The 22,010-nt window shown below is 39.1% G+C and overlaps 1 protein-coding gene across 3 annotated transcripts in view; it reads right to left on the reverse strand.

Moving 5' to 3' along the window:
* USP26 (ubiquitin specific peptidase 26) overlaps positions 1 to 22,010 on the reverse strand; it is a 54,192-nt gene that overhangs the window by 27,006 nt on the left and 5,176 nt on the right. Inside the window, exon 1 of one of the 3 annotated variants that reach the window (XM_025983190.2) lies at positions 5,340 to 5,457. The exons of the other annotated variants lie outside the window; for them this stretch is intronic. The gene's annotated coding sequence lies outside the window, so the exon portion shown is untranslated. Of the gene's footprint in view, positions 1 to 5,339; positions 5,458 to 22,010 lie in introns of those variants that run through there. 3 annotated transcript variants of the gene reach the window in all.

Here is a 22,010-nt window from a genome sequence, read left to right on the forward strand (position 1 = left end):
TCAGACTTACACAAGTGGAATCTCTCTCAAGCACTGAACAGTGGCAAGAGACACCATGACACACCTAGGTGTTATGCTCTAGGTGCTCTATCTGGTGTTAACTAGGTGTTAGCTCTATCTGCTCTAGGAAGTGTTGAATCACTAAATTGTACACCTGAAACTAATATTACTCTGTATGTTAACTAACTGGAATTTATTTTTTTTTAAAGTTTATTTACTTATTCATGAGAGACACAGAGAAAGAGGCAGAGACACGGGCAGAGGGAGAAGCAGGCTCCATGCAGGGAACCCAACGTGGGACTCGATCCTGGGTCTCCAGGATTATGCCTGGGCCGAAGGTGGTGCTAAACCGTTGAGCCACCGGGGCTGCCCAAATAACTGGAATTTAAATAAAAACCAAAAAAAAAAAAAAAAAAAGAGCATCTGCTTCAGAATCCAATTCCTTTGGTTTGAACCCAAGCTCTGATGAATAAGCAAAAACTGAACTGCTTTAAGGCTCAGTACCTTCATCTCACATTTATGTGGTGAGACTTAGCACTCCTCTTTCAGATAGCTGTCAGAATTTAATGCTATTTACACTTTGGCTGAAACGTACTAAGCACTCAACAAATGCCAATTGTTATTGTTTTGGGTGGTACTATTTACAGAACTAAAATCTGGGAACAAAGTTGACAATGGAAAGAATAATATTCCAAACATTATAGATTTGGAGACTCCCTATGATCACCAGGACAATTGCAGTAGAGAAACTGTCCACCAAATAGTTCCTGTAACTTCTCTCCCCCTAAAGCAAAGTTCTAGGACTGCCACTCTTTTGAGTGCCATTAAGCCACAAGAGCCAAGACTGCTCCGCAAATCTTCCAGGACTAAGGACTAAGGACTAAGGACTTCTCTCAACAGATGCATATGGCACATTTGCTTCCTTGACCCCCAACTCCTCTTCTTCCTTAAAAACACTGACAAAAATCTCTAAGATATTATGAAAAAGTAAAGAATTATCTAAGATAATAAGATACAAGAAAGAGGCCTGTAGAAGTACATTAAACCTAATAATTCCTAAAACTCTTATCATTCTGCTCTGTTAAAATGCATCCTATTGAGCAGATTGGTGTAAGAGTACAAAAGAAAGACAACAAGCCTTGGCCAATTCCTTCCCTGTGACCCACCATTTCCCAGTTCCAAGACGTTGAATGCTGTATGACAGAAAGGGGTATTAATCAAAATAGAATTCAGTCTTGCAGTGAAAGGAGATTTAGTGCATGAGAGGTTTGGAGTTTTATGCAAGCATTTCTCTAAGACCTTGAAGTACTCTTCTGCTATGGCAAGAGACAGTATGACCTACAGAAGAAGTCCTAATTCCTAATACTTTATTATTCTGCTCTGTGTTGAAATGCAATCTGCTCAGCAGATAAATGTAAAGGCACAAAAATATGACAACAGTCCAGATATTGGTCTTGCCTTGAAATCAGACAAAAATTTAAAAAACATTATTCACTACATTAGGGATATTTTACTTAAATGATATTTTCCTAATGCTAACGACCTAATAATTTACTTTTTTTTCTTCCTGGATTGTAAAAATGTTTCTTTTTATAGTTTCTCTGAGTGCTTATCACACTGCACTTGTGGTTAGAGTAAAAATTAGTGATTTCTTTAAAGTTGCATCAATTCATGGAAAATTCATTAATAAATGTACTGGGGTAACCTTAAAGGCATACCATGCCCAACCCTGTAAAAGATGTTTATCTTAACCTTGCTAGGATGGTTTAATATCCAGCTTCAAAACACAGTAAAAATACATAATTATGGTGGTTTTCTAGATATGAAGTACAACAAAAAGTTTGCTATTAATAACCTTGACACAATGTTAAAAGGAGACTATAGAAGGAATCTGTGAATTGATTGGAGTTGATGGTTTTTCAAGTCTTAAGATATTGTTCTGGAATGCCCCCTCGGCTTCTTAAATCCAGATGTAGAGAGGCACATTCTTTGAGTCTTTCATGAATATTCCAATGAGGCAGAATGAACAGCAGTGTGTGTTGAGGGTCTTATTTCCCTCAGTCACTTCTAAGTATGAAAGCTATGACCCCATCTGTCACTTCCAAAATTACAATCTGTGTATGCTTTCACAGGTTGTGAAGTGAGGAATGGCATGTGAAACTTCTGCCCTAATAAAGGCTGCCTAAGTGAACAATGAATGGAAAAGAAGGTAAATACTTCTTCAAAGAAACAGTGCCCTCTAGCTCCAAATTCTAAGATCAAAAGCCTCACCTTTAATCTCAGAGTTCTTGCTTGGGCATCTTGAGATAGTTTAAGGGTTGAAAAAAACCCTTTTTTTCATTTACCCACTGCCTATACCCACTGACAATATGGACCCTCTACTTGAAAGCAGAAGAATTTGTTTAATTACCAGGAACTGGTAGAGCTAAGTAGGCCAGAAATCTTGCAGCAAGTGGGAGGCTGCATAAGCCCATCATTTGGAAGGTTTCTACATACCACAAAACCTAACATTATTGGAGGAAAATTCTCAAGAATTTCTGTGACAGAAGGGAAGCCATATATTTCGAGGAATAAAGTTAATTGCAGAGCTTGAATGAGTGGCTTGTTGATATATATTAAAGCAAAAACTATTTGGATTATCAAGGCGATATTTTGGGAGTGTTCTGCCAATTAAGAATGAGCTAATTAGCAACTCATATGAATGCACTGCTTACTACTGACTTTTAAATTTATAATCTTCTGGGTAGGGAGACTCCTACACAAATAACCTCCCTCCTTCCTTCAGTTGTTGCTTAAGATGTTTTTAAATGGCTCATTTAATGCATGACCTTGTACTATTTTTATTTACTCAGATTCAAAAGGAAAAGGTGTAGAAAACAGCTGTGGAACAAGGACACAAAATAAATTCTATTCAAAGCTTAGGCATGGCATTGTGAAAGGCAACCTTCATGATGTTTTGTCAAATAGGGAAGTCTATAATTGATGTTTTATGTTGCATAATGACATTCCAAGGGAAGGAGAATTTACATTTCCATGAGAAATTAAGGGGGATGACAGTAAGGGAAGGAAGATTATTTTTTATTTATTATAGAATGCATTTGAAGATTAGAAATAATGACATCTGTGTCTACTATCACTGTAGTTGGAGTCACCATTATGAGTGAGAAGCTTAACAGGGTCCATCAAAAATAGGACCCAGGAACGCCTGGGTGGCTCAGCGGTTGAGTGTCTGCCTTTGGCTCAGGGCATGATCCCGGAATCCCGGGATAGAGTCCCACGTCTGGCTTCCTGTGGGGAGCCTGCTTCTCCCTCTGCCTGTGTCTCTGCCTCTCTCTCTGTCTGTCTCTCATGAATGAATAAATAAAATCCTTTAAAAAAAATAAGACCCAGTAAAGACCAAGGGAATGAGGGGTGCAGTGTCCACCGTGACCTAGAAAAGGGTGTCCAATGAATGAGTTACACAGTATTGAGAATGTGTTCCAAGAACATACAGCAAAATGTCAAGGAGACAGATATAAAAAGAAATATGTCACAGAGGATTGGTCCAGGAGATCCAATATCAATCTGACTAATGAAAGATCCAAAAAGGTGGAAGAAATGGAAAATAACCAACTTCTAAGCCCATGATTTTGAGCCTAGAATTGTATACCAAGTTATCAATCAAGTATGAGGTCTGAATAAAGAGATTTTCAAATAACAGTTCAGAAACTCTCTACCATACGCATATCTTTCTTAGGAGCTTACTGAATGATTTACTCCAGCAAAATAAAGTGATTATAAAAAAAGAGAGAGAGTGCTTTTAATGACCTGACCATGGAAAAGCAAAGGTACATCTGGCAGAGTGCAGAATGTAAAAGGGAAAGAAATGAAGGGAAACACCCACAGAAACACAAAATAAATGTCCTTGTCACGTATGGAGTCTTGATGCAACAAGAGATAGAAGTTGAAGTACAGTGGCCAAAGTTGCAGAGGTAACTAGTAAAAATGTCTCATAAATTTCAGGGAACAAGACAAGAGAGAAGATGAGGGTAGGGCAACTGAGCTATTAGAGCAGAAGACAATTTCCTAAGAGGTCATTTTAAATAATGGCTATTAAGATAGTGTATGTAGATAGGGAAATGGTCAGAACAACTAAAATCAGGTATTAGGGAGGGTTGGTAGAGAAACATGGGAGAGAAGGCTCTAGTTCATCACAAACCCATCTGTATGTTTGAAAGCATTTCTATTTTTTATTCCAAACTGTTTTTATTTTAAATAACAAGGAGTAAGGTCAATTTTTATGGTATATGTCCTCTTCTCCAGTGTGTTAGCATATTCTAGGCCTAGCCATCCACTTGTTATGAATCTGGACACCATGGGCCATCCTTCTTTCTACTCACGGACCCTAGAGAGCTTATTCATTCATCACACCCACCAGCCTAGTGTGTTCGCACTTTGTCACAGGTCTTTAGGAGATGGTGCTGGCAGCACTCTTGGCATGTCAAGAGTTTCTTTTTTGCCCTTCTAATAAAATTCTTTCCCCTATAACATTTAATTACTCTAATTTTCCAGTTGATCTGATGTGTTTAATGTGTTATATAAATTTCTGTTATGAATGATAGAATGTGGATAGTCTGATTTATCTTCCAGACATATTAAAACCAGCTAATTTTCTCTTCTCAGAAAATTATGAGTGTTTGGGTGGCATTTGATGATTATTGGCTGACAAATTGAAGCTCCAGGGTGAGTATAAAGATATTTTCAATTTAATAAGTTGAATATGTCATTTTTCGATGTTGATGAATTTCTACTGGTTAAGAAAAAATCTCCCAGGATTAATGAACCTGTTTGGACATCCTGATACAAGCTTGAAGCCTCAGTTATACAAACCTTGAATGTAAAATTAAATCATATTGGATAAAAACTAAAACAAACACACATCCCGACATGAGCAAATGAATATTTGAAGGCTGAATAAATACAGACACAAGCGGCCTAAGGACAAGTTTACTAAGAGCTTTTGAAATGTTTTTCAGTAAAGTCTGTAATAATGTAAACATTTTAAGTATAATTTACTTGAGAAGGTTTGTGTGAAACCACTCATGGTTTCTTCACATGGGGTACCATCTCCCAGACCTCCTATAAGTCCAAAGCAGCAACATGACCCATTATTTAGTAGAAAAGGATTCAATTTTTAAAAAGTTTAAAAGCAACCCAACAATAAAGTATAACAACTGTGCAATAGCTGAAAAGGATTAATTACATGAAAATTAATTATTATTCTAATATCAAATACCACATACAGAGGTAGACGTGGTGTTGCCATTCCCTCATATGAGTGAATCAGTTTCTTTACCTACCTGTCTGGGCTTCAAATGGCCTAATAGGAGCCTTTGTTCCCTCTGTTTCTTGCTTTTGCCTGGTTCTGGTCACTGGCTTACTTTATTGGATGCTTGGACTGTGCATTGCCTTCTGTGCCTAGAACAAGACTGAGTAAATGAAGCACTACAAAGGGCTTTAGTAATCATCTCATTAGAACATTATAATATTAGTTTATTAAAAACTTGGACTTGGAGAGATAAAGGGATGGTCTGAAGTTCACATGGCTGGTTAGGAGGGAACTGATAGTAGACAGGTGTCTTGTATCCAGCACAGGGACAAGAGTACATGGTAGGCAACCGAATGTCTTATGATCAAATAAGGAAATAATTGCTTAGAAAACAATAACAAGATTTCTTAGCCTGGGTAATATGTTGGATTCCTGAGGTGGTCCTTAAAGCTCTAAAAAATTATAAAAGTCTACGGATATGTGCAAAAGCCTATTTTTTTAAGAGATGGTATAAAATGCAAACAGGTTATCAAATTGATCTGTGACCCCCCCCCAAAAAAAAGGTTAAGAAAACCACTGCTTTTGAACAAATAAAATGCATCCTTACAAATAGAACTCAGCCTTACAGATGGTATGGTCTACCATACGGTCACCCTGCTGTGTATATGCATGTGTGCAGGTGCAAACACTAGATGGGGTTAGCATTCTCCACAAAAAAACACACTATCAAGTTCCTTTAGCTTGCCCTGCAACCATGGAGGAGGAAACATTTTTCACTACCCTTTAAGATTCTTTCTGGTTGCTCTAAGAATTAATTGACATGAGACAGATTAACAGGAAAAAAATCAAATTCGATTACATACCTCTAGGTCTGTAAAAATATGAGGCCCAGAGGTAGGCAGTCAGGCAACAGAGGCTTATATGCCATCCAGGGCTAAGGAAAAGAGTACAGGGGTCTGGGACTTCAAAGGAAAGGAAGACAATTCACAGGAAGATGAAAAGAGTAAATGTTTGGTGAACAAATGTTTTCTGGGCCATCCAAAAACAATGGGACATAGAGAAGAATCTTAACAGACTTTGCTAAGTTCCTCCCTGTCTACCACACCTAGATCGTATTATACCGTAGTTGTCTATGGTGATAGCTCCCTTCTTGGAGCAAGTCCTTTATTTAAATTCTTTTAGGTGGGCAGCCCAGGTGGGTCAGCGGGGTCAGCCCGGGTGGCTCAGCGGTTTAGCGCCACCTTCAGTCCAGGCCGTGATCCTGGAGACCCGGGATCGAGTCTCATGTTGGCCTCCCTGCATGGGGCCTGTTTCTCTGCCTCTCTCTCTGTGTATCTCTCATGAATAAGTAAATAAAATCTTTAAAAATTTTTAAAAATAAATAAAAAATAAATTCTTTTAGGCATTTAAGGTGTAGGACAAAGGTTCTTCTTGAGTGTTCTGTTTCTTAAAAATAATCAGCCTAAAGATACATACATGAAGGCAAAAGAAACAAAAGCAAAAATGAATTGTTGGGACTTCATCAAGATAAAAAGCTTCTGCACAGTGAAAGAAACAGTCAACAAAACTAAAAGACAACCTACAGAATGGGAGAAGATATTTGCAAATGACATATCAGATAAAGGGCTAGTATCCAAGATCTAAAGAACTTATTAAACTCAACAGCAAAGAAACAAACAATCCAATCATGAAATGGGCAAAAGACATGAACAGAAATTTCACAGAGGAAGACATAGACATGGCCAACAAGCACATGAGAAAATGCTCCGCATCACTGGCCATCAGGGAAATACAAATCAAAACCACAATGAGATCCCACCTCACACCAGTGAGAATGGGGAACATTAACAAGACAGGAAACAACAAATGTTGGAGAGGATGCGGAGAAAGGGGAACCCTCTTGCCCTGTTGGTGGGAATGTGAACTGGTGCAGCCACTCTGGAAAACTGTGTGGAGGTTCCTCAAAGAGTTAAAAATAGATCTGCCCTAGGATCCAGCAATTGGACTGCTGGGGATTTACCCCAAAGATACAGATGCAGTGAAATGCCAGGACACCTGTGCCCCAATGTTTCTAGCAGCAATGTCCACAATAGCCAAACTGTGGAAGGAGCCTTGGTGTCCATCGAAAGATGAATGGATAAAGAAGATGTGGTCTATGTATACAATGGAATATTACTCAGCCATTAGAAACGACAAATACTCACCTTTTGCTTCGACGTGGATGGACCTGGAGGGTATTATGCTGAGTGAAATAAGTCAATCAGAGAAGGACAAACATTATATGGTCTCATTCATTTGGGGAATATAAAAATTAGTGAAAGGGAATAAAAGGAAAGGAGAGAAAATGAGTGGAAATATCAGTGAGGGTGACAAAACATGAGAGACATCTAACTCTGGGAAATGAACAAGGGGTAGTGGTAGGGGAGGTGGGCTGGGGGTTGGGGTGACTGGGTGATGGGCACTGAGGGGGAAACACTTGGCAGGATGAGCACTGAGTGTTATGCTATATGTTGGCAAATTGAACTCCAATAAAAAATTAATTAATTAATTACAAAAAATAATAATCAGCCTAAAATAATCTACATGCCAAAGAGACACATTTGGGGGTGGCAAATTTTGCTCCCATACACACCCATTCTAAATACATACATTCACATATATAGAACCTCTGTGAAGGCTTTGTCTACTTTTGCCTTTCAATATCACAAGGGTTAGGCGTGACAGAGCATTCTGTAAATGGTACATAAAGAAAAACTTATTATAATTTAAAGAAATAGCATCATGAAGTTGAACATAATACTCTATTTTCAAATCCTGTGACAAATAAATAATGACTACCATAAACAAGGTAAGCTGTGCCCTTTGGCAAGAAGAATTCTGATCCTTACTGGCTCTAAGAAAAAAATCCAAAGGCTTTAAAATGTCATTTGCAGACGGCTTCTATTCAATCTACCAAATCATATACATAAACCAAATCATATACTCATGAGATGGAAGAGACCTTATAGGTCCTCTGGGATAACCTCCCACCCTCTTCAGGAGACCCTTTTATAGCATTCTTGACAGTTTGTGAACATAGATTGGCCTGAATTAGAAAATCAGGCCAAACAACAGACAGCCAACTTGGTCATGATTGTTTTCATACCACCTTATGATTTGGAATACAGTTTTCCAGAAAAAAAAAGTACTACAAACACTAATTATATTGTTGATTTACATAGAGTTCCTTCAAAACCAGGATGAATAATTCAAATGGAAAGACTTTCAAAGAAAGTGCAACTAAGGGCAGTCCCGGTGGCTTAGCGGTTTAGTGCTGCCTTCAGCCCAGGGCGTGATCCTGGAGGCCCTGGATCGAGTCCCACATCAGGCTCCCTGCATGGAACCTGCTTCTCCCTCTGCCTGTGTCTCTGCCTCTCTCTCTGTGTCTCTATCTCTCTCTCTCTAAAAAATAAATAAAATATTTTTTAAAAAAGAAAGTGCAACTAAGAGAGTGTGATATTTTACTGCAAGCAGTATGGTTATCAGTGTACTACTACATTCAAACTAATTGTAGGTTTTAGTGGGAAAGCCGGGATTGGAAACTTTCTAAATAGCAAACTTGTAGTCCATCCACAGAGTTAACACTGGCTTTGTACTTCACTCTCATTGCTCATTTGAATACCTACTCTAGTGAACTATTAAATGTCCCCAATATACTCTGTTAATATAATAGAATTCAATACTTGTTTGCTGAGTTAATGAGGGAAGGAATAATAGTTGTCTCAACTTGTTTTGTAGGTTCCAAAAAAATAATATACTTTTCTCCAACAGCATCTAATGGTTCTATTTATTTCCTATCTCTCCCAGTGGTTTTCCCAAATTCACAGAAAACATGTGCCTAAGAAAGATACTTCCTTGTGTCTATGCCTTCTAGTAACAATTTTGAGTCAGATTTAAAGCATTAGATCCAGATTCAGACCTCAATCGTAGCACTTACTACTTTCTAACTTCCAATTACATGCTTATAAAGGAATTAGAAGCATGTAAATTATAAAGCATGCTTATTACATGCTAAGGAGCTAAACTCTTACGAGATTCAACTATGTACACTGCATCACTATCCCGTTTCCACCCTTAATACCTCAAACCTAAGCCTAATCTAAATGTGGACACAAGCATATAAGAAATTGCTATAAAACTCTGGATTCTGGGAGGATGGCAAAGACTTCCTAATGGCTGAATGTCACATATATACCAGTTGGCCTATGCAATAAAAAAACACCTAATGATACAGTTATTGAACAAGGGTGTGGCCACGGCATAGTGACATTGATTCTTGACCTAGTCCTCTCTCTGGCCTTGTGACTGTGGAGAAATTATTTAAGGTCACTGTGGTTACATTCCTCTATGTGGAAAAGGGGCTAATGTACTGCCTTTGTTTAACAGTCCACTATGTGGAAATGGGAATTTTCAGTTCTCCAGAGAGAAAAGATGCACAGTGGAACAGACAAGACACAACAATACAAAACAAGGGACAGGATTGCAGTGCAGGTTTAATCACAATCTGTGTGGTCACTGCTAAGTTGTCATTTCTTCAATTATATAGTGGAGAGAGCTCCAAGGGCCCACTTGTCTCTGACAGTTTGAGACTAAGAACTAAATTAGGGAAGGGTATTGAGTAGCCCCTGAATGTGGCCTGAACTGATCGTTTGAGGAGTTCCATATGAATGAGAACATACATGGTCCTGTGTTCATTTCCCAGTATTGAATACAATGCCTCTTCTTTACATGAATATACTCTTTAACCTTTAGGCATCCTGTAACTTTTCATTTCTAGGGTGCACTGGAATAGTTCATTGAATGCTCTTTTGGGGGACTGATCACACATATACATACACAAACACACCTGTAAGAAAATATCCTTTGAGAAAGGAGCTTGTTTAACTTATTTTGAGCTCATTTTGGCTCAGTGGGTTGAGTGCCTGACTCTTGGTTTTGGCTCAGGTCATTGCATCAGGGTCATGAGACTGAGCCCTGCGTCAGGTTCTATGCTCAGTAGGGAGTCTGTTTAAGATTCTCTCCCTCTCCCCCATCTCATTTTCACACTCTCTTTCAAATAAATAAAATCTTTTAAAAAATGAAAGTAGCTGGTTTCATTTCCATATTCAAGAAAGCAACTAGTATGTGGCATAAAACAGCCTTTCCATTTCTTTTTTTTTTTAAGATTTTATTTTCTTAAGTAGTCTCTACACTCAACATGGAATTCAAACTCACAACCCCAAGATCAAGAGTCATATGCTTCATTGACTGAGTCAGCCAGGTGCTTATAGCCTTTTCATTTCTGACCTTGCAAAATAATCAATGTTACAACTGTGTGTACATATATGCACAAGCAACTGTTTGATAGCCTTGAGCAACATTAAAATGCTCTAATCAGATATTTTTCTCACCAGCTCCTCCGGGAGAAGTGCAAAGTTTAATGCAAAATTCAGCCTGAACTCCTAATGCAAAGTGTTTCTAAACAACTCTGGAGATTTATAGCCTGAATGTAGAACTATTCCATGTTCTTTTACTTGTTCAAATGCAAAGAAATTAATTTTATGGTCATAATTTCAGTACTTCTGGGACACTATCAGGACAGAAGTAAAAATAGAACATCATTATATTGTCAGGTCTTATAGCTGAGTGTGACTAATAGCTGTAGTGTCACAGATGTAATAATCCAATAAAGCCTCTGTATACTCAGGGCCAAGTAACACCAGTGCTGGGAAAGATGTAAGTGTGGTGGCAGGAGCAGATTTCAATCAGTAATTCAGCTTTAAAGATCCGAGGTCTATCTGGGCCCTCTTGCTTTTGTCCCCTTACTTCATACCTTTCTCTTGAGTACTCTCTCTCCTTTGTGGATTCTTGAGTTCGCTCTATCCTTGAAAAGCCAAAACAAGTTCCACCTCACCATTAAGATTTTCCAAGACTTCTCTATCTAAATTGCAATGTTTCCTTCCCCTCAACTATGACATGGATTAAGTGATTTAAGTTAGTTTTGCCTCTCTGACTAGGCAAAGGAACATTTCTTTGCCATGGGTTTTTACATTCCCTTCAAAGGCTTTGTCCTGAGTTTATTTCAAGTATGTGATACATTCTTTGAATCCTGAGCAAATTTATTTTCTTCATTGTTTTTGTTTCCCAAATGAAATAGGACAATTACTATGAAGCCTCTGAGGACCTTTCTAGTTCTCCTATTTCATCATGGTCCACACTGGTACTCCAATGGTCAAATATGACACTGCAATGAGACTATAGAGAGTCAGGGATCAGCAGACCAGGGATGGCTAATACCCACATTCCAGGCAGAGGAAATAGCAAGAGCAAAAGCCCTGAGACAATAAAACATTTATCATGTGTATGAAACTGCAAAGAGGCACAGAGTTATGAGAAAGGCTGGGAATAAAAAAACAAATATGTTAGACAAATTGTCAGTTTACTAGCACTAAACAGCACTGCAATGAACAGTGTTACCTTTTAAGCACACTTGTTTATCTACTGCCCCACACCTAGAGGCAAGAGAGAAATGAGGAGAAAATTCCATAGCGGAAGGGAATTAAAAAAAAATTGTAATAGGCAATCAGACTATTTGAGTACCTTTACTTATATTATCCCTTTCTTTTGAGTTGTGTTAATTTATTGAATTATCTGTAAAATCAGAAGGCAGGTAGACTAGGCCAAGGATTATTTACATTGCCCAAGTCTGAGAGTTTCAGATAAGTATGTGCAATAACATAAATACAACCAGATGGAAAGATAGAAAGGCAGGAATTTATCAATCCAGTGGATTAGTATATGCTACCAGAAGCCATAATTAATAATCCCCAGGTGGGATCCCTGGGTGGCGCAGCGGTTTGGCGCCTGCCTTTGGCCCAGGGCGCGATCCTGGAGACCCGGGATCGAATCCCACATCAGGCTCCCGGTGCATGGAGCCTGCTTCTCCCTCCGCCTGTGTCTCTGCCTCTCTCTCTCTCTCTCTGTGACTATCATAAATAAATAAAAAATTAAAAAAAATTAAAAAATAATAATAATAATCCCCAGGTGAGGCTTCAAGGAGAGTGGGGCACTCAGAGAACATGGAAGCTCCTCAGCCCTTCGCACGTACCTTGCCCCATGCATCTCTTCCATCTGGCCATTCTTGAGTTTTATCCTCTCATAACAAAGTAGTAAACTAGTTTTAAATTTTTCCAATACCAAAAATGTCTATGTGATGAGGAATCAAATTAGCACTATTAGTGTTACTACTATTATTAAATGTAATTTATCTGGTTCACACAACCTTCTCAAACATGCAACCCATGGGGAAAGCAGTCAGTTTCTTGGTGCTCTAGATACAGAGAAGCATTAAACAAGATGATACCCGTAAGTCCTTCTAGCAAGAAAGTAGGATGAATTTATAATTCTACTAATTTCCTTCTTACACAATGGTGACAGTTTCCTACAAAGGCTACCTCCTCAAGTTCACAAGATTTCATAATGAAGAACAGTATTGATGACTGCTGGGCTTTTGAAGTAACTGCAGGACTAAGTCAGGCTTTGTAGTAAGCAGCTTCAAAGATGGCCCTCAAGGATCCCTACTGCCTGGTATTCACAACTTTGTGTAATCCCCTCCTTTTGAGAGTGGGCTAGACGTAGTGCCTAGCTTTTAACAAGGAGAACACAGCAGAAGTAATGGGATGCCAAGCTGTAGGTTACTAAAAAGCTATACCATATACCAAAGGATAATACTCTTTCCTCTGTGTCCATTTATTTCCTACAATGTCAGAACCATTAGGATAAAATCACACAATTAAAAGATGAGTCCAATAATACTGATTTGATGTTTGTGTAGCCTAGAGATAATGGACAATGCAGTAACATCTCAGGAGAACCAAATTTTAACTTTTGGTCCAATGTTAATAATCTTCCTATGATATTGTACCTATATCAGTATATGGGTTAAACAACTTATGCTCCAGTTTATGGCCAATGAGTTTTTTTAAAAAATAGTCTAAGTATACATTGTAACTGGAGTTAACTAGTGAGCCAGAATGGAAGGCCAGAATGGAACCTAGAAAGAAAAGACTTACCAAGATTTCACTTTCAGATAAAGGCAGAGGCTGACTTGAGTTGGCCAAGTGAGTTTTTTGTTTCACCTAGCATGTTGGAGTATATCTGCCCCCAAAATATTTTATCTAGCTCTCAAAGATTAACCTGAATTAAAACCTCCTAAATTTACCCTTCATTATCTTTCATGACTGGTCACTTTTTAGAGTGTAGATGAAAATTGTATAGCAGTTACATACTTGATTTTTTCAAAGTAGGCTGGGCCCAGGCATTGAAGCAGAGCTAAATGACATTTCAGAAGCTTAGTCATTTTCAATAATGATTCCAGCTTCCTACTGAGTTTAAGCAGAAAAAAATATTGCATTTAGGTAAAAAGGCATAAGAATAAAAAACAAGTTACTTTATTAATACCACCACCATCATTTATATAGTACTTACCAGTTACAAAGTGCTTTTGTATACTGAGAACTAAAAGCATCTACCCACTCGCAATGCACTGCCTACATTAACATGATTTTACAATTTTAGTGTCTTATAAAACATTATTTCACTATTCTTTATTCATCAACATGACTTTACTATTCCAGGTAATTCCTGCTCATGAAGGAAAACATTGCAAATAACTCTGTTGTTCATTCCAGAAACTTCCAGAAAAAATTCAAGTGAACAGCAAACAGGCTTTCAAGCAAGTAGGATTAAAACCAAAGCCCTTGTCTCAAAAGCCTCCCCTTATTGGGTCCACCAATCCTAAACTATTATATCATGATCTTTCCCCATCCTAACCAAGCTTCCATACTCAAGTAGCCACCTTCAATCAGATTCCAAAACCTCACAATTATCCCCATTTTGCTTTTCTCCCTCCCTGACATGCTAAGGCTCTACCGAGGTAGTGCTCTTCATTACCACAGTAAGGATAAACTCAACTTTGCCTTAGCAACAAGTTATTGTGGTGGTATTTCTGAGGACCCAGCATTCAACAATGCTTTTTACTTCTGTCCTCACAACAACCACTTTAAGAAGCTAGGGCAAATCTTACCATCTTCATCTTATACTGAAGTTCAGAGAAGTTAACTAATCTGCCAAATCAAAGAACATGAGTAGCAGAAGAATTAAAACACAAGATTAAGTTTAAACTAAGTGTCCATAAGTATAAGATTTTAAAAGTCAGTTTGTGCAGACAGGGGAATATGAGATCTTAAAGACCAGAAAGGACAGATAAAAAGAGAAAAAGGTACACCTAGGTCCACATTCTCTTCAAGAGTGTATTCTAGATAAAGAATGGTATTTAAGTTGTTACAGATCACATAGGGGACAAGGATCCAAGAACCTGAGAATTAGTGAAAGACAAATCAATGATCAGAGAGAATCCAAGTGACATAAAATGATTAAGAAGCATAAAGGGTGCAGTAATAGTAATTAGGAAACTACTTCTTAAAGATCAAGACCCAAAAAAATCTAGATGGACTAAAAGAAGAAAAATCCAGTAATATCAGCATAAAATACTAACAGACTTACAGGATGATTTTCCAGTGACAGTTACTGTAAGTGGATTGGCATACAGGAATTGCATGTTTCCTAAGGGCACATGGCAGAGAAATTTATGGAATTAGGAAAGGCACACTAAAGATGAAACATGATGAAATATAGTCAAGCAGGACAAGGAGAGAAAAAACAAAGCTTGGAGTGGATTTCAGATAGCCTGATGGTGTTCATGAAAAACAGGCAGAATTTTAAAAAATATTTTATTTATATTCAATTTTCTCCCATCAAGTTCCCCTCTCAGTGCCCGTCAACCCAGTCACCCCATCCCCCTGCCCAACTCCCCTTCCACTACCCTTTGTTCGCTTCCCAGAGTTAGGAGTCTCTCATGTTTTGTCACCCTCTCTGATTTTTCCCACTCATTTTCTCCCCTTTCTCCTATGATCCCTTTCACTTGATGGGATGAGCACTGGGTGTTATACTATATGTTGGCAAATCGAACTCCAATAAAAAAATACAAAAAATAAATAAATAAATCACAATAAATAAATAAATTGAATTTGCCAACATATAATACCCAGTGCTCATTCATTTCATAGAGACAGGATTTAGTCGAAGAATGGATGCTTTCTGACAGACACAAAACATCAGTTTCAGAAGTGTCATTACAGTGAGAATGTGTTAAGAAACAAAGGTCTGGGCCAGAAAACAAGGAGAAATCAGAGAAAAAAAGAGGCACTGAAACTCTGCACACATAACTAGGCCAAAATAAGAAAAATAAATGGATCAATGTAAGGAATGAAAACTTAGAAATTTAGCTGAACCCTCCTGAAAATAACAATGCGGTCCCACAAGAAATCCTACAGGCAGCAACCATGACTGCAGATCACAATTCAGCAGAAAGATGAAATACAGAAAAGCTGAAGGAAAACATATTAGAGCAACTCCCCCACCCCAAAACAGCAGCTCATATGCAAAATTCTGTCCCAGGTAACCCAACTCTCTAAACAGATGAGAAGTTGAGAGGCCACCTATCCCCAGAGCCATTTTTCATCCCAGAGCCATTTTTCAGAGACCCAAGAAAAATCCACAAGGGGCAGAGGCAGCTAAGCCTACAGCAACTTAGAAATACAGAATTCATAGGGAAAATGGTAAATATATTTCACCAATTTCTCAGCTTTGCCAAAGGGCAGTACTCTTTCATGTGCTCAGAATGAGCGTTGGTATCTGCTTTTTCTTAACACGTATTTGGAACATTATATTGGGGGCCCTTAAATATCTATAATTCTTAAATGCTCTTGCCATGTGACCGCAGATTTGAATATACAATCTAATTCCAAACTACTCATTTTCCATTGAGCTCAAGGTGCTTGGAAAGAAATGAATCAGATATATAAATGAATTCTGAGAATTGAAAGGTTTTTAGATAAAGGTCTCCTTACAAATGGGCTGATTGTGAATTGTCTGTTGAGGACTTCCCAGCTCACACACTTTCCCTTCACTCCTTTCCATACTGCTGAATTTGGCCTGTTTTCTTCCCCCTTTCTGTGGGCTCCAGAAGCACATTTATACACCTAAGATGTTCAGCTATCATTTTGCCAGGTTTAGAAACTAGCACTGTGAAATTAGTATTTAGAATACCTACAGTGGAGCCCAAAGGTCTTTCAGTATTTTGGTGGATACAATAGATTTTCAGGACTAGAAAGAATGGTTCTCAGACTTTAGATGATAAAGAGTCGATGAACACTACTTACCAGCCTTTCCTCTTGTATCAAGAGGAATCAGTCTGTCATTTTAATAACACAAGAAAGAGGATAATATTAAGAGCATGGAGCCACCAGCTCCTTGCCTGAATGTTTAAAAAAGAGATCATAGATGCAACATGTATTTATTCTTCTTTAAGATTATTTATTCAGGGAGAGGGGGGGGCATGGAGCCTGACATGGGACTTGATCCTGGGTCTCCAGGATCACACCCCGGGCTGCAGGCAGCGCTAAACCGCTGCGCCACCAGGGCTGCCTGCAATGTGTATTTAAATGAAACATTTAAAGCAACCGATGCAGGACACCTGGGGGGCTCAGTGGTTGAGTGTCTGCCTTTGGCTCAGGTTGTGATCCTGGGGTTCTGGGATCGAGTCCCAGATCAGGCCCCCTGTGGGAAAGTCTGATTCTCCCTCTGCCTATGTCTCTGCCCCTCTCTCTGTGTCTCTCATGAATAAATAAATAAAATCTTAAAAAAAGAAGCCAAAAAATCTTTAAAAATAAATAAACCAACCAATGCCTCTCAAACTCAGATTACCTTCAAGGATACTAAAATTTAAAGTCTCTTCTATACTTTTATCTTTGCCCAATAAAAATCATCTTTAGGTATTACTCATTATTAGTCAAGACAAACTACAAGGTGGAAGGGGGGGAGACATATGAAAGCTTTAAAAACTTGAAGAACAACAGTGCTATGCATTTCTTTTCAATGCCCGTGTTCTGAAGCTGAACCCAGTAGGGAGAAGTGGTGTTTGCAGACTGTCATGGTCTTCTCTTGAGATATGTGTCTATCTCCTTCCATATTTGCAGCCTACATCTTTGGGCCATGGTAATGTAACTCCCAGATCTGTGATATCCCTTAGGTTGCTGGGGAGACATTGAAATACATGGAGGAGGGGAAAGGGGTAGGGAGCAGGAGACACTCACCTGAACACACAGTGCCCATGACACCTGTCCCACTAAAAGCCCTTGTCCTTTGAACTGTCTTTGTCCTCATCCTTGGGAGCAGCTCTAGAGGGAGGGTGCTGCTATTCTCACCCTACCCCACCCTTCCCCATACTGTAGGCCTCTGGAAGGTAAGAGACCATTTATTTTTTGTCATTCCCTGTCTCCTGGTTCCCTTTCTGAGGATTTATCCTCTGCTAATCCTCTCCTTAGGAAGACGAACAACCAAAGTGGCCAAAGAACCCCCATCTTAAAATGTTTGGAGCTGTCCTGTTTTTCTGAGTGGGTTTCAGCACCCGTTATTTCTCCAATTGCAAGATCACTTGGTGCTGCCTTAGGATAAACATGGTGAACAGGAAATGGAATGGTGGTAGGTCGGGGGGGGGGGAAGTACTGTTTTTATGAGTAAATCTTATGAAGTCATTTTATTCTTTAATTGTCATGTTGTGTAAGTTTGATAAAAATAAAAATAAAACACGAACTTCTATTTCCTGACTGGTTTGTGCACCCAGTGAGGAGCTAGCTAAACTCTACTAGGAGGAGCCCTGTACCGACAGGCTGCAGGGCATGCATGTTGGCCCCATGGTTGGACAGTCAGTGACCAAAGAATAGTCTCTCTGACTTATTAGAACACCATGAACAATATGAATTCCTGCAAATGCCTGCATGTGATGAGTAGAGTTTATCATGAAATGAGGCAGAAGGGTCACTGTACTGTTAAGAGAACCCCTAATTTTAATAAAATATCATTACATCTCTCAATCCTGCCAAGAAATGACAAAACAAAATAGCAGGAAGGGAGGAAAAGCTTTTCAGGACAAGGGTAGCCTCTATGTTATTAAGATGCACCAAGTTACCTTCCATCCTAGGTGTATATATATATAATGAATCCAGGCAAACCACTGACAAGAAACATTTGGAAATTAGACAAAATAGATTCCTAGACTCAAGCAAAAGTTCAAGGTGAGGGGGAGAAGGCGAGGAGCAGTCTCAGATGGAAAAGAAGTCATTACCAGCTCCTCTGGAATACCAATAAACCTTAGTTTTGTGAAAACATATTTTTTATGGAATTTCATAAACATCCCCTTGTGGTCCCTTGACATTTCAACCTAACTACATGTGCAAATGGAGGGCATGTTTATAGAACAGCCAAAAATTAGAAAGGCCGACGGTAGGCAGCTGGAGAGTGTTTTTGCTTAATAAAGGACTGAAATTTTTCACGGGGTTGAAGTACCTAAATGATCTATGCTTATACTAATTAGGTGTGTGAGGGTGACTTTGTTTTGGTCAAAAGTCCAAGGGAACAGATAGGCTTGGGGGTTTCCTAATGGCTGAGTGCCAGCCACGCCTTTAACTAATTAAGAACCAGTTTCTCTGCATAGATATTTAAATTAAACAAGCCCTCTCACAGCCAAGGCTTCTATCTGGTTCTAATCAACACTTATGCCAGCTGTGAAAATCCTCACCTGTAGCCATTTTGTTTGTTTTGTGACTCAAAACAATATATTATTAAAAATATTTCTGTTCTATGGCTCTCATATATCCTCACCTCCACAAGGATCTGAAGAGAAGCAGGTACTTATCAACTCAGGTGGAAAGAGTGAGACTAGATCTGTTGAGAAGAGATCAAACTTAGAAAAATTATTCTCTGAGCAACAGGCTACATGTCCCTTTGTACACTATGAACAATCTTTTCTTTCTTTGGTCTCTTCCCACCACACTTCCAGCTGGCATCTCTTGCCATCTCTTGCCTCTACTGAAGTCTTTTCCCAGACCTTAATCACTGTGTCACCTGCTAGACAAAGACACAAGCCCTTAGGGAGGGCAGAACCTCCACTCTAGACTCTGGCAGAGGAGCTCCAGCAGAAGCACACAGGTCTGCTGTTTGGGGCTCTAGCAGTCACAAGGCTCTCCTGAGGCACTCATGGTTATCCAGAGTCCTTTGGTTGTATTCTACTAGAGTGACCTGGAGATTCTGCCTGGTCCAGCCAGTGTGGCAACTTCATTGGCTTCCTCTGGACCTTGGACAGAACTTCTTTAATTGTCTATCTACGGAACACCTGGGTGGCTCAGTGGTTGAGCGTCTGCCTTCAGCCCATGGCATGATCCTGGGGTCCCAGGATCGAGTCCCACATCGGGCTCCCTGCAGGGAGCCTGCTTCTCCCTCTGCCTGTGTCTCTGCCTCGCTCTGTGTCTCTCATGAATAAATAAATAAAATCTAAAAAAATTGTCTATCTAAACATAGACACATAGCGCTACCTCGTGTCTCTCTTGACACTTCACCTAGGACCTAAAGTCCTTTACTAGGAGGCAGTTTTTTTCCTAGAACCAATTCCATATACTGGTATGCAAATATGACCAAGCCAGGGGCACCTGGTTGGCTCTGTCAGTGAAGTGTCTACCTTCAGCTCAGGTCATGATCCCAGGGTCCTGGGACAGAGCCCTGCATCAGGCTCCCTGCTCAGTGGGAGGCCTGCTTATCCCTCTCCCTCTGCCCCTTCCCGTGCTTGTGCTTTTTCTCTCTGTCAAATAAATAAAAAAATCTTTAAAAAAATATGAACAAGCCAGAGAAAGTCTGTCTCACCCATGTTTATAGTCCCATGGGCCAGACCTATCATCAGTCTGCATCAAGCCACAAGAATGAACCACAACTCTTCTTGTGAGGATCATGGCCTTCTCACCATTCCTACCTATGTTGTTGTTGAAGTGGAGAAGCACTGTATCTGCATCAACCAAACAACTTTTTAAATGCCATGCCGTACAATGCCTTTTGGAGCATTAAGTTTAACAAAAATTAGAGTATTTAAAATAAATTCACTGAATTATTATGCCATTTCTAGGTGTGTACATAATATTTGAGTTTGGAGACAAAAGGGAAGTGAAATATCTGAGGGAGAAAACATAGATTTACTTACCAAAGACCGGTGACAAGACTCTTCATCAGAACCAATACAGATGTTTTCATAGCAAGACTAGTTGGCAAAACACGAAGATGTTGGCAGTGGTTATAACTCTATGTAATTGGATTGCCAGTGATTTTTGAATTCTTTCAGTTCTGTGTAAGAGCTTGGAGGAGAGAGTGCACAGCTCTTCCTATCTGCATCCAGTGATATCACATCTATGGCTTAAAATTGGCCATGATGGAAGTATTTTCACCTCAGAAATTGGCAAATGCTATATATCAGAGTGCTTTCTCTTCTTTTAGAGAGCCAGTTGTTAAACATTTACTAGCATACCACTTTTTGTAGTCTCTAGACCTTCTCTGCAAGAACATAATTACAATTTGAAGTTATTTTTAAAGAAAATAAAATGTGAGTATATTAACCTTTGTGTACATGGTGCTTTTTCATCAAATACTAAGAAAATTGATTTTTCCTACATAAAAGACCCATAATCCACATAGGCTTGCCCTTAAGTTTCCACTAAAATCCAATCTCTCTCCAATATCCATATAAATAAGTATGAAAACACATTTAATCTAAGCATGAGTGTGAGGCAGAAAAATCAAACTGAGAATTTATAGCCCATTAAAATTCCAAATAATTAGCAACCATTCACAAGTAGGCCCCAGATGAATAGAAGGGCAAAAGCCTGAATTCATTAGGATTCAAGAAGCCAGGCTCCACCTCAACTTTTGAATATAGTCACTTTCACTTCTCCTAGGTTCCTTAATTCTGGGGAGATCCATCCAAATAGATATTAACTGTTTTGGATTCCTCTGCCTTGTGACCATTTTTAAATGCCAGTGCTTGGGGCACCTGGGTGGTTCAGTCAGTCTGCCTTCCACTCAGGTCATGATCCTGGAGTCCTCAGATTGAGACCCATGTCAAACTCCCTGCTCTGCTTCTCCCTCTCCCTCTGGTCCTCCCCCTGCTCATGCTGTCTGTTTGTGTGTGTGTGTCTCTCTCAAATAAATAAAATCGTTTTAAAAATATAAATGCCAGAGCTTAGTGAAATTACCCACCAGACCATTCATTTAGGCCTTCCCCACACATCCCCCAACAAAGAGACCCAAGATGAGCAAAATCTGCAGTGGGCACAAATGTGTGTGGAATGAACTGGAGGTGGCAGAGTTATGGTTAAGTTTCATACCTTTCTTGGACTAGCACATAAGTTAAGGTCACTGTCATGGTAGCTGTTGAAGGAACTAAGCGGTTTTGGGTAAAGCTTTCTCTAAATACCTCAGGCCTTAGTTTTTCACTTAATGAGAAATAACAATGACCCCAGGGTCCAGGGCTTTCAAGTAATTTCATCAATTACAGGGATAAATCAAAAGGCTTTGAAATGTCAATGTGCTATGTAACAGCTAGACACTTTAATTTCTAATCAAAAAGAAATGTGGATTTTTTGACCTTGGGTGGGTGAACTTTAGGTTCCATGATCCTACCAAAATATAACTTCTGCTAATATAAAAGTAGAGGTAACAGAGATCTTTTGAGCCTAAAAGTTAA

This window comes from Vulpes vulpes, chromosome X (assembly GCF_048418805.1).
Source record: "Vulpes vulpes isolate BD-2025 chromosome X, VulVul3, whole genome shotgun sequence".
In the NCBI taxonomy this organism is placed as follows: domain Eukaryota; kingdom Metazoa; phylum Chordata; class Mammalia; order Carnivora; family Canidae; genus Vulpes; species Vulpes vulpes.